We start from the raw sequence: 13,180 nt of genomic DNA, 5'->3' as shown, positions 1-13,180 counted from the left end.
GCAGTGAAGAACATCACCTGTGCATAGGTGATGTATCCTTGTAGATTGGTTGGGGCTACACAGATACATAATATTCCCCTTTTCCATGTCCATCGCCAATAACACGCCAAGCGAAGTGAGGCCAAATATCAGACAGACGATGCGTAGCCACTCCATCATGCTCCACACCTGTAAAATAGCACTGGAGAAGGGAGGCAGGTTAGTATCCGACCTTTTACAGTAGTGGAGATGGACTCAATTTACAGTGATGTAGGTGGACCCAAGCACTTCGCCCCTCCACTTTAACTGCTGTGGGGGTGGTAAGGAGAACTTGGAAGGGCCCGTCCCATCGCGGCTCCGACCCCTTCCTAGTCCAATTTTTGACCATTACATAACTACCGGGCTGGACTGAAAGTGAGCTAGGTACTGGGGGCAATGGCTCGTGAGTGGCGCGGACTTGGCCATGGAGTTCCTTGAGCACTTGCGTAAGGGCCAGAACATAGGTGGTCATTTCCTCAGTCATCTGATGAAACTGAACCCGTCTGGGAACCTGCAGGCTCCAGGGAGTTCTAAGAGGCCTGCCATAGAGAATCTCGGCGGGAGAGAGCCGGGCTGGTCCCGCAGGTGTAACCCGCTGCTGGAAGAGGGCAACGGGGAGCAACTTAAGCCATGTCAGTCCCGTGTCTGCTCTTAAGTTAGCCAATTTAATTTTGAGGGTCTGATTGTGTCTTTCAACCACCCCGGCTGCCTGTGGTCTGTAAGCACAGTGTAACTGCTGGCGTATGCCCAACTGGGAGCAAAACTCCTTGTTAATTTGTCCAATAAAATGAGGCCCATTATCAGAACTTAACTGAGCTGGTATACCGTACCGGGGAATGATTTCCCTCATCAAGACTTTAACCACAGTAACAGCTTTACTCGATAGTCGGATACGCCTCAACCCATCTGCTGAACACATCCACAATGACCAAAACATATTTATAACATTGACACCTTTCCAACTCAATGTAATCCATTTGGAGCGTCTCAAAGGGACCACTGGGCAACGGGGTTTGCCCCTTCCCACAAGGGATACCTTTTCCGGTGTTATATTGCTGACAAATCAAACACCGATTACTGATACTTTGGGCCAACCCCTGCATTTTAGGGTGCCACCAAGTGTCCAGCAACAAATCACTAGTCCCCCGAGCCCCACAATGAGTTGCAAAGTGTACACATTCGATGACCCATAAAGCCAGTACATCAGACATACAAGTCTGATGTGCAGGCGTGGTCCATAAAGAGGAAACAGAATCATATGTACAACCTAACCGTTTCCACATTTGTTTATCACTCTCAGGAGCGTCCTCCTGTAACCTTATGACGTCTTGGATGGTTGGCATTGGCTTGTCAGAAGCAGACACATTCATAGTAGATCGTTTAGTCTGACTTAACATTTTAGGCACCATCACTTGCTGAATTTGTGCGGCTGTGCGCGCTGCACAATCTGCTCGTTCATTACCAACGTCAACTGGGGTTCTACCATTCGTGTGGGCAGCGCATTTAATAACGGAAATCTGCGCTGGCAGAAGGAGGGCCTGCAGTAGGTCATTAACTAAACCCCGGTGGGATATTTGACCACACATAATCATGTCAGGTTGTTCTGACGAAATGTCACTCAAATCGCCCCTTATTGTGGTAGTTTCCTGAATCAAGGCTAAACAGTCGTGGCCAGGTGCGTCTTCATGGACAGGGGGACCACTAAGAAAACAGGCTGGATTGATAGTGGTACAGTATTTAAATGTCAGACGTGGATTGTTCAAAAGGTATATCTCATACCTATTCTGACGAGCTGCGGTAAGATGCTGACCATTCGCCCCATATCCCTGGCATGGTACTGGTCATGGACCTGACGTGTAATATGAGGGCTTACCGAAGCTGACTGTGGCCATAAATGTGGTGATATTGTAACAAAATCGGCTTTTCCCGTGACTGTGGCTGTAACCTTGACTGGCCATTCGGTCTCAAGTAATGGCCAGTATTTGTCCTCCAACTCCCTGTTTCGTCCAGTTCTGTCATAGGCCAGGGTAACGTGATGCAGTGATAGTGGCTGTTCAATGTCTAACGTCCACCACTGGGGGGTGATAGAAATATAGCACTGTTGTCTCATCCTCCTCTTCGCTGATCCACCCACCCAAAGTCACTATATTGGAGCTCCTGCTGGTAAACTACCATTTCTGCCGCTTGTTGGGATCGCAGATCATCCTTTTTCATTACATACTCAGTCTTAACCTTTGTAACTGAGCCTCCTTCTTGGCCTACACCCTCCTTCCAGTAAAATCTGACTGCCCTTGCCATCTGGGAAGGGTCGTTCTCCGTCCAATTCATGTTATTACATTTCACAGCAGTAACCACACAAGGTGGTAGGCAATGCATTAACATAGCACAGTATTGAGGGGAATTCTGACCATTTTGATACAGCAAATCGCCTGACTGCCCCCGGTAGATTTCATTAAAACGCCCCAGACATTCCTATGGCTCATCAATCTTCCTAGGTTTTAGGTCTAAGATAACAGAAAGATTTATGGGCCTTTGAAATGTGCTATTCAACGCATTCAAGATCTGTGTCCTTCTTTTCTCTATTTGCTCTCTTCTTTTTTAAAACTTAAAAATGTTTGAAAATTCAAATTGAATTACTGCAACTTGCAAGCTTAGCTCTGATCTCAACTCAGAACTAAATTTACAATTTGCTTAACACAAACTTGTATAACATTTACAACTTAATTATTTCTTTATCTTAACAATTTTTTCTTTTAACAAGTTTTTTTTCTGTTACATACACATAAGTATTAGCAAAATCAACTATCATAAGTATTAGCAAAATCAATTATCATCTCCAGATTGACACTTTTTAAAATGGTGTCCATGATCTTCTTTAAGTTTCTATTAATCTCCAGATAAAATGAGATAAACCTTATTTCAAGTAAGTAAAATTTAAGATTCTGGCAATTTCAATCAATTGCTTTCGAAAATAATAACTTTTATCAAAGAGGTGGAGAAACCCACTGGTTTCCTTTAATTAATTCAAAACGTAACTTTGCTGGTGTTCACTGACTCAAAGGAAAGGTATCCGATTACACTGCAGACTGTTATCTCAAGGCCTGAGTGAGAAGCACTGTCTGTTTTCAACTCCGCCTGCTGCTGTTAACCCTTTGAGAGACTTCTGCTTCAACCTCACAATCTCAACTAGACCTCGGAACTTTACAGTCCAAGGAGACAATTTTAGCTTAATCAACTATATATTTAAAACACTCACACATAGAGTTGAACCATCTTCAGATTTAAAAACAGTTATACTGGACTGAACCCCCATCTATTGAAGTCCCATCAGCCCCTGAACCCATATAATAGACTGAACCTTTATTATTTAAAGTCCCATCAGCCTCTGAACCCTGATAATAGACTGAACCTTTATTATTTAAGTCACATCAGCCTCTGAACCCCGATAATAGACTGAACCTTTATTATTTAAAGTCCCATCAGCCCAAAACCCTAACCCAAGCCGAAACAACAATATGAAATCCCATCAATTAAAGTGCTAATCCCCAGTCTGACCTGTGATTTCGTCGAGGCGGTCTTTCTGTGCCAACCGCGAGTGACCAGACTAATCAGACGATAAGAAGAGGGGAACAATCAATGCTGGTCGTTTTCCATTTCTACATTGAGGGCCCTTTGTTCCCGTCCTCCTGTTCATAATCAGTCTAATTCTGATTTCGCAGTTGGAACAGGATCGCCCTGAGAAATCCCGGGTTTCGGCACCAAATGTTGATCTCCAAATTTCTTTCTCTGTCAGTCTGGCCTCAATAAAAGTTGAGACGGATTCGCACGTAAACAGAAGTTATTTATTTAGCTTGCAAGCTTGAATCATCTTACAGAAATGTAACAGGACATCCTGCCTCTTACACTCCAGAAAACGACTGACTAAAAGACAAAGAGATCTCTGCAAAATCAATTCAAATGGTATCAAGTTTCACATACTCGACGGACATAGGTCAGCCTAGGTCCCTCCTGACCTGTTTAATCCATTCTGATTGGCTCACTTCCAATCCCTTTCTCTGGCCCCTATCAATGCAGTCTCACTCTCATAGACACACCTCGTCCTGCTTTTTCCATGCGGTCTCGAATTCCTTTGTCCCTAACTGCAAAAATCAAAGTGGCTTATTTCTACATTACATTAACTAGTAACTCTAAAGTAACTATTTTATATCACATTCGTCAAGGGGGGGAAGAGGGAGGAGGAAGGGAGGGAGGGGGGGAACAGAGAGGGGTGAAGAGAGAGGAGGGGGAAGAGAGAGGAGGGAGGGGGAAGAAAGAGGAGGGGAAGAGAGAGGAGGGAGGGGGAGAGAGAGGATGGAGGGGGGAGAGAGGAGGGAGGGGGAAGAGAGAGGAGGGGGGAGGGGGGAAGTGAGAGGAGGGACGGGGGGAAGAGAGAGGAGGGAGGTGATGTGCTGGGTGTTCTGGATCACAAACAGGTCACCAACACTGGAACTGGTGCAACTATATTAACATACTTGAACTGTGGGTGAATGCAATACCAGCTTTAACTGTTGACCCTTGCCTAGTCCTAACCAGGTGATGCACTCAGCACATGGTGAATGTCTGTGTTGCAGGCTGTGTGCTCCGAGCTGGCTGCTACTAGAATGAGCGGGAACTCTCCTGTCCCCAGTCTTTATAGTGCGTGTGCTCTCACTGGTGATTGGCTGCGGTGTTGTGTATGCTGATTGGTCCCACTGCATGTCCAGCAGTGTGTGTGTGTGTCTGCACCATAATATACTGGTGTATATTATGACAGGAGGGAGGGGGGAAGAGAGAGGAGGGAGGAAGGGAGGGAGGGGGGAGAGAGACAAGGGAGGTAGGAAGAGGGGGAAGAGAGAGGAGGGGGGGGGAAGAGAGAGGAGGGTGGGAGGGAGGGAGGGGCATAGAGAGAGGAGGTAGGGAGGGAGGGAGGGTGAAGAGATGGGAGGGAGGGAAGAGAGGGGAGGGAGGGAAGGGGGGAAGAGAGAGGAGGGAGGGAGGGGGGGAAGAGCGAGGAGGGAGGGAGGGGGTAGAGAGGAGGGATGGAGGGAGGGGGAAGAGAGAGGAGGGAGGGAAGAGAGAGGAGGGAGGGAGAGAAGGGGGGAAGAGATAGGAGGGAAGGAGGGGGAAGAGAGAGGAGGGAGGGATGGAGGGGGAAGAGAGAGGAGGGAGAGAGGGGGGAGAGAGAGGAGGGAGGGAGGGAGGGGGGGAGAGAGACAAGGGAGGGAGGAAGAGGGGGAAGAGAGAGGAGGGGGGGAAGAGAGAGGAGTGTGGGAGGGAGGGAGGGGCATAGAGAGAGAAGTAGGGAGGGAGGGAGGGTGAAGAGATGGGAGGGAGGGAAGAGAGGGGAGGGAGGGAAGGGGGAAGAGAGAGGAGGGAGGGAGGGGGGAAGAGCGAGGAGGGAGGGAGGGGGTAGAGAGGAGGGATGGAGGGAGGGGGAAGAGAGAGGAGGGAGGGAAGAGAGAAGAGGGAAGGAGGGGGAAGAGAGAGGAGGGAGGGATGGAGGGGGAAGAGAGAGGAGGGAGAGAGGGGGGAAGAGCGAGGAGGGAGGGAGGGGGTAGAGAGAGGAGGGAGGGAGGGGGGAAGAGATTTGGAGGGAGGGAAGAGAGAGGAGGGAGGGCGAGAAGGGGGGAAGAGATAGGAGGGAGGGAGGGGGAAGAGAGAGGAGGGAGGGATGGAGGGGGAAGAGAGAGGAGGGAGGGGGAAGAAAGAGGAGGGAGGGACGGAGGGGGGAGGAGAGAGGAGGGAAGGAGGGAGGGGGGGCAGAGGCAGGAGGGTGGGAGGGGGGGACGAGAGAGGAGGGGGTGAGGGGGGGAAGAGGGAGGAGGAAGGGAGGGAGGGGGGAAGAGAGAGGGGTGAAGAGAGAGGAGGGGGGAAGAGAGAGGAGGGAGGGGGAAGAGAGAGGAGGGGAAGAGAGAGGAGGGAGGGGGGAGAGAGAGGATGGAGGGGGGAGAGAGGAGGGAGGGGGAAGAGAGAGGAGGGGGGGAAAGAGAGATGAGGGAGGGGGTGGAAGAGAGATGAGGGAGGGGGAGAGTGAGGAGGGAGGGGGGAAGAGAGAGGGGGGAGAGAGAGGAGGGAGGGGGAGAGAGAGGAGGAAGGGGGAGAGAGAGGAGGGGGGAGAGAGAGGAGGGGGGAGAGAGAGAGGAGGGAGCGGGGAGCGAGATGAGGGAGGGGGAGAGAGAGGAGGGAGGGGGGAGAGGGAGGAGGGAGGGGGGAGAGGGAGGAGGGAGGGGGAGAGAGAGGAGGGAGGGGGGAGAGAGGAGGGAGGGGGAGAGCGAGGTGGGAGGGGGAAGAGAGAGGAGGGTGGGGGGGAGAGTGATGAGGGAGGGGGAAGAGAGAGGAGGGAGGGGGAAGAGAGAGGAGGGAGCGGGAAGAGAGAGGAGGGAGCGGGAAGAGAGCAGGGAGGGAGGAAGAGAGAGGAGGGAGGGGGGGAAGAGAGAGGAGGGAGCGGGGGAAGAGAGAGGAGGGAGGGGAGAAGAGAGAGGAGGGAGGAGGGAAGAGAGAGGAGGGAGGGGGGAAAAGGGAGGAGGGAGGGTGTAACAGAGAGGAGGGAGGGGGGGAAGAGAGAGGAGGGAGGGGGGAGGAAGAGAGAGGAAGGAGGGGGGAAGAGAGAGGTGGGATGGGGGCAGAGAGAGGAGGAAGGGAGGGGGGAAGAGGGAGGAGGGAGGCAGAGACTAGCCACCTTTATACCGAGCCCGAGAGGAGGCGGAGCCATCGGGCAGTGGTTTACCACATTACATGTAATACAATAGCCCTTTACCACAATACACATATTATACAGTACAGTGGTTTACCACATACACCCCCTGTTAAAAAAAGAGTGGACTTAAAGGAAGAGTCTGTCGGGGGCCTTAACCTTCCGCCCTGATCGCCTCAGTCCCGGCTGTGATGTGGGCACTGGTGTCGAGACCTGCAAGTCCGGGAGCGTGTTGTCCTTCTTCGCCCAGTAGTTGAGTCAGTGGAGGGGTGGGGGAGTGTAGGGGCGGGGGTGGTGGTGATGGTCACCGGTGGGCCTGCGGGTGCTAGATCTTGAAGCAGCCGGGTAGAGGTGGAGGGAGACGGTTCTGGGTCAGGGGTGGTGGTGATGGTCGCTGGGGAACCTGCATGTGCCAAATCCCGGAGGGAGACTGTGTCCAGCCGCCCGTCCTGATGTGCCACGTAGGCATATTGTGGATTGGCATGGAGGAGCAGGACCTTCTCGACGAGGGGGTCCGATTTATGACTCCTCGCATACTTCCCAAGGAGGACGGGCCCTGGGAGTGTCAGCCACGACGGGAGCGAGACCCCGGAGGTGGACTTCCCAAGGAAGGCAAACATACGTTCGTGAGGGTCTCTTTGGTGGCAATGCACAGGAGCGACCGGATGGAGTGGAGCGCATCGGGAAGGACCTCCTGCCAGCGGGAGACTGGGAGCGTTCTAGACCGTAGGGTCAGAAGGACGGCCTTCCAGACCGTCGCGTTCTCCCTCTCCACCTGTCCGTTTACCCGGGGGTTGTAGCTGGTTGTCTGCTGGAGGCGATGCCCTTGCTAAGCAGGAACTGACGCAACTCGTCGCTCATGAAGGAGGAACCCCGGTCGCTATGGATGTAGGTGGGGAAACCGAACAAAGTGAAGAGACTGTGCAGGGCCTTTATGATGGTGACAGAGGTCATGTCAGGGAATGGGATGGCAGAGGGGAATCGTGAGTACTCGTCAACAACATTGAGGAAGTACACGTTACGGTCAGTGGAGGGGAGGGGCCCTTTGAAGGCGATGCTGAGGCGCTCAAAGGGATGAGAGGCCTTTACCAGGTGCACCCCGTCTGGCCGGTAGAAGTGCGGCTTGCACTCCGCGCAGACCTGGCAGTCCCTGGTCACGGTCCTGACCTCCTCGATGGAGTAAGGCAGGTTGTGAGCCTTGATAAAGTGAAAAAAATGGTTGACCCCCGGGAGACAGAGGTCATTGTGGAGGGCCCGAAGTCGGTGGCACATGTACCGCGGGATAGGGCATCTGGGGGCTCATTGAGCTTCCCAGGTCGATACAAGTTATCGTAGTTGTAGGTGGAGAGTTCGATCATCCACCTCAGAATCTTGTCGTTCTTGATTTTGTCCCGCTGTGTATTATTAAACATGAAGGCAACCGACCGTTGGTCAGTGAGGAGAGTGAATCGCCTGCCGGCCAGGTAATGCCTCCAATGTCGCACAGCTTCTACAATGGCTTGGGCCTCCTTTTCGACGGAGGAGTGTCGAATTTCGGAGGCATGGAGGGTACGGGAGAAGAAAGCCACGGGCCTGCCCGACTGGTTGAGGGTAGCGACCAGGGCAAAGTCCGACGCATCGCTCTCCACCTGGAATGGAATGGACTCGTCCACAGCGTGCATCGCGGCTTTGGCAATATCTGCCTTGATGCGGTTGAAGGCCAAGCGGGCCTCAGCCGTCAGGGGAAAATGGTGGATTCAATAAGTGGACTGGCTTGTCCGTATAATTGGGGACCCACTGGGCATAGTAAGAGAAGAACCCCAGGCATCTCTTCAGGGCCTTGGGGCAGTGGGGGAGGGGAAGTTCCAGGAGGGGGCGCATGCAGTCAGGGTCGGGCCCTAGGACTCGTTTTCCACAACGTAGCCACGGATGGCTAGGCGGGTTGTGCGGAAAACGTATTTTTCCTTATTGCAGGTGAGGTTCAGGAGTTTAGCGATGTGGAGGGAATGCCGGAGGTTTTCGTCATGGTCCTGCTGGTCATGGCCGCAGATGGTGACATTATCTAGGTACGGGAACGTGGCCCGCAGCCTGTACTGGTCAACCATTCGGTCCATTTCTCGCTGGAAGACCGAGACCCCATTGGTGACGCCGAAGGGAACCCTGAGGAAGTGGTAGAGGCGGCCATCTGCCTCGAAGGCAGTGTATTGGCGGTCCTCCGGGCGGATAGGGAGCTAGTGGTACGCGGACCTCAAGTCGGCTGTGGAGAAGACTCGATACTGCGCAATGTGGTTGACCATGTCAGATATGCGGGGGAGGGGGTACGCTTCGAGCTGCATGTACCGGTTGATGGTCTGACTGTAGTCAATGGCCATCCTGTGCTTCTCCCCACTCTTGACGACCACCACTTGGGCTCTCCAGGGGCTGGCACTAGCCTCAATGATCCCCTCTCGTAGGAGTCGCTGGACCTCCGACCTGATAAAGGGTCTGTCCCGAGCGCTGTATCGTCTGCTCCTAGTAGCGACGGGCTTACAGTCCGGGGTGAGGTTAGCGAAGAGCGAGGGTGGGGCGACCTTAAGGATCGCGAGGCTACAGACGGTGAGGGGGGGCAGGGGTCCACCGAACTTTAAAGTAAGGCTCTGGAGATGGCACTGGAAGTCGAGCCCCAGTTGCAGGACAGCGCAGAGATGGGGGAGGACGTAGAGCTTAAAGTTAGTGTACTCTACGCCTTGTACAGTAAGGGTCGTGACACAGTACCCCCGGATTTCTACTGAATGTGATCCGAAAGCCAGGGAGATTTTCTGGGTCGCGGGTAGGATTGGGAGGGAGCAGCGCCTTACCGTATCTGAGTGTATGAAGTTGTCTGTGCTCCCGGAGTCGAAAAGGCAGGCCGTCCCGTGCCGTGCCCGTTGACCCGGACGGTCATCGTAGATTTTGTGAGGTGATGAGGCCGGGACTGGTCGATCGTGATGGAGGCGAGCTTTGGAAGGTTATGGTAGGCCGGTCGGAGGTAGCGGCGGCCAGCGTACTACCCGGTGAGCAGGGCTCCGGGGAGACTGCAGAATGGTCCCAAGATGGCGGTCCCCATGGGTCGCGTGTGGTGGGTGGAGTACAAGATGGCATCAAAGATGGCGGCCCCCATGGGTCGCGCATGGTGTGTGGAGTACAAGATGGCATCAAAGATGGCGGCCCCCATGGGTCGCGCATGGTGTGTGGAGTACAAGATGGCATCAAAGATGGCGGCCCCCATGGGTCGCGCATGGTGTGTGGAGTACAAGATGGCATCAAAGATGGCGGCCCCCATGGGTCGTGCGTGGCGGGCGAAATCGAAGGTGGCGGCGCCCACGGGTCGCACATGGCTGGTGGCGCGGCAGCTGGGGGCGCCCCGAAAGGCAGCAGGCAGTGCTGCTGGGCCTAGGAGTTTTAGGGAGAGATCGGGCCTGGCAGGCTTTCGCAATGTGGCCCTCCCTCCCACACCCATTGCAAGTTGCGTTCCGTGCAGGGCAGCGTTGTCTGGGATGCTTACCCTGTCCAGAAAAGTTGCACTTCGGGCTTCCGGCGTTGGCGGGCTGCTGCGTGGCACAGGATTGCGCCGCAGTCGGGTCGGATGATGGCGGCGCCCACAAGGGTGCCGCGTGGTTGGAGGTGTAGGCCTTCATGTTCTGGAAGGCTACCTCCAGCGAGTTTGAGAGCTGCACTGTTTCTGGGAGGCCGAGTGTTCCCCTTCTAGCAATCGCTAGCGGATGTAGTTCGATTTCATGCCTGCGACATAGGCATCCCTGATCAACAGCTCCGTGTGTTGGGTAGCCGATACCGCCTGGCAATCGCAGTTCCGGCCGAGTACCCGCAAGGCACGCAGGAATTCAGCGTTGTCGCCTCGTGGCAAGAAGGTGCCTAGCATACACCTCGTTTACAGACTTTACATATTGTCCCTTCAGCAGCATTATCGCCTCCGTATACGAGGGGGCGTCCCTGATTAGAAGGAAAACTTGTGGGCTCACCCATGCATTGCGGGTCTGCTGCTTTTGGAAGTCGGTGAAGTCTTCGGTGGAGGATCCGAGGTAAGCTTCGAAGCAGCTTAGCCAGTGCTCGAATGTTGCAGTGGCGTTGGCTGCCTGTGGGTCCAGCTCCAGGCTTGAGCGATGAATTCATCTTAGAAGTTTAGTCTATAAAATTGATGTGCCATCAATGAACACACGACGAGTAGTGAACGTAACTGAGGCTTTAATAAACTAAACAGAAAGCCTCCTGGCCTCGGATCCCGAACTGGATCAGAGGCGGAGACCAACCACCTTTATACCGGGCCCGAGGGGAGGTGGAGCCATCGGGCAGTGGTTTACCACAATACATATAATGCAGTAGCCGTTTACCACAATACATTTATTATACACTACAATGGTTTACCACACATGTACAGTAAACGGCGTTCATATATCATTTGTGGGCCTGATCCGGTATTCTCCCAGGCCTCTGCGATACTCCAGCTCCGCCGGGAGGAATTACCCACAGCGGGTTTCACGTGTGGTCTCAAAAACCGTAGCTGATGAGGGAGAGAGAGGAGGCAAGACATGCAGAGGCACGACCGTGGGCTGCCGGGTCTGTCACTGGCAGGGCTGACTGTGGAGGGGGGGCCTCTGCCAGGCCCGGGGTGCAGCGGGGGATGACCAGGAGGTGGGCCTTGGGGTCGGGACTGACCCCCATGGGCTGCCATTGCCTGCAAGGCAGCCATTTTGCTGCGCACCCCACTGAACACCCACCTTGGCCCATGGTTGTGCAGCGGGAACACCAGCCGTATGGGTGCCCCCACCCCAACACTCCACCCCCACCCTCAAACCAATCAATCCCCCCCTCCCCCCAAACCAGCTGCCACCCACTGGCAGGGCAGCACACTGCCCACCCAAGGGCAATGCCCACCCAAGTGGCCCCTGCAGGAGGATGCTGGATGGGGGCCGCGGAGCATACCCCTGGCCTGGGTGGCGCCAACCAACGGTATCCCTGGCAGCAGGGACAGGCGCCGGGGCCAGAGGCCCGCAAGGTGCCGGGCACCACGGGTGCGGAGGGCAGAGTGCTGGAAGAATGGCCGGGGCTGGGTGTGGGGATGGGGAAAGGGGAGGGGGACATGCGGGGATAGAGACTGCAGTGCAGACCAGGGCCAACATGTAGCCCGTTGGACCTGGTTTGGGCACGGGTCTATGCATCATGTTAACATGTCTGTTAACCCTGCAGACAATGGATATTGGAATTCAAACCACAATGGTGGCCTATATGCCTAGTCGGCACAATATATCAAATTCAATATGGACCAAGCCCACCAGGATGCCCGGGTAGCAGGTTCGCGTCATTGCCGAGATGCCCCGGGTCCAGGGGGTGATCGACGGGATGCACCTACGAGCACCGGCCCATGACAGGCCAGTCTTCGCAAACTGAAAGGGGTTCCACTCGATGAACGTGCAGCTGGTGAATCACCATGAGATGCACGTCATGCACGTCTGCACCCGATACCCGGGCAGTGTGCACGATGCCTTCTCCCTGGCACACCCAACGGTCCCCGACTTCGCCGAGGCACACCCCCGGGTGCGGGGTTGGCTCCTGGGCAACAGGGGTTATCCCCGGCGGTCAGGGCTGATGCCGCCTGTCTGGAGGCCACTACCGACGCGGAGACCCGCTACAATGACACCCATGCCATGACCCGTGGCATGAGCGAGTGGTGCTTCGACATCCTGAAGATCTGGTTCAGAAACCTGGACCACTCTGGAGGGGAACATATAGTGCTAGGAGTGTCTCCCACATCGTGGCAGCCTGGTGCGCCTTCACAACATTGCGCAGCCGAAGAGCAACATGCTGGAGGAGGATGAACACCAGGCCTTGTCTGACGAAGAGGACCCGGGGGAGGGCGGGAATGGGCAGGACATGGTGCCTGGGCAGGCACAGAAGGCTGCATAACATGTGCGCCAGGGCCGGTGTGCACGGGATGCGCTAATCGCCTTCAGGTTCACTGACAGGGGGGCCTGGCCAACAGCACATCCCCCCCCGCGATTCCTACCTGCCTCACTACGGGGTGGGGGCCTTGGGTTGGCAGTAACTCTGGCACGGGGCTAACCCCTCAAGGTGACGGCTTGGCCCCTAAAGGTGCGGAGAATTCCGCACCTTTGGGCCGGCCCGACGCTGGAGTGGTTCCCGCCACTCCATTATGCCGGAACGCCCCGCCGCGCCGGGTAGGGGAGAATCCCGCCCCATGTGTCTATTGTGAAATGGTGAACCTACATATACAGGTTTGTGCATTAGCCACTATCACTATACTGTGTGTTGCAGTCGTGCCAACTTAACAGGTGTTTACCTTTATGGCCTTATGGGCCCTAATGCTACACCTAGGTGGTTCCCCAGGTGGTCCGTCAGGATGGAGGCAGCCTGCTGCGGTTCCCACCCTGTGACTTGCTTTGGCAGCCGTCTTCTGGAGCGACCGGGCCTGGACAG

Source organism: Scyliorhinus torazame, chromosome 10 (assembly GCF_047496885.1).
Source record: "Scyliorhinus torazame isolate Kashiwa2021f chromosome 10, sScyTor2.1, whole genome shotgun sequence".
Classification (NCBI taxonomy): Eukaryota; Metazoa; Chordata; class Chondrichthyes; order Carcharhiniformes; family Scyliorhinidae; genus Scyliorhinus; species Scyliorhinus torazame.
Note: the sequence above shows the minus strand (reverse complement) of the source record.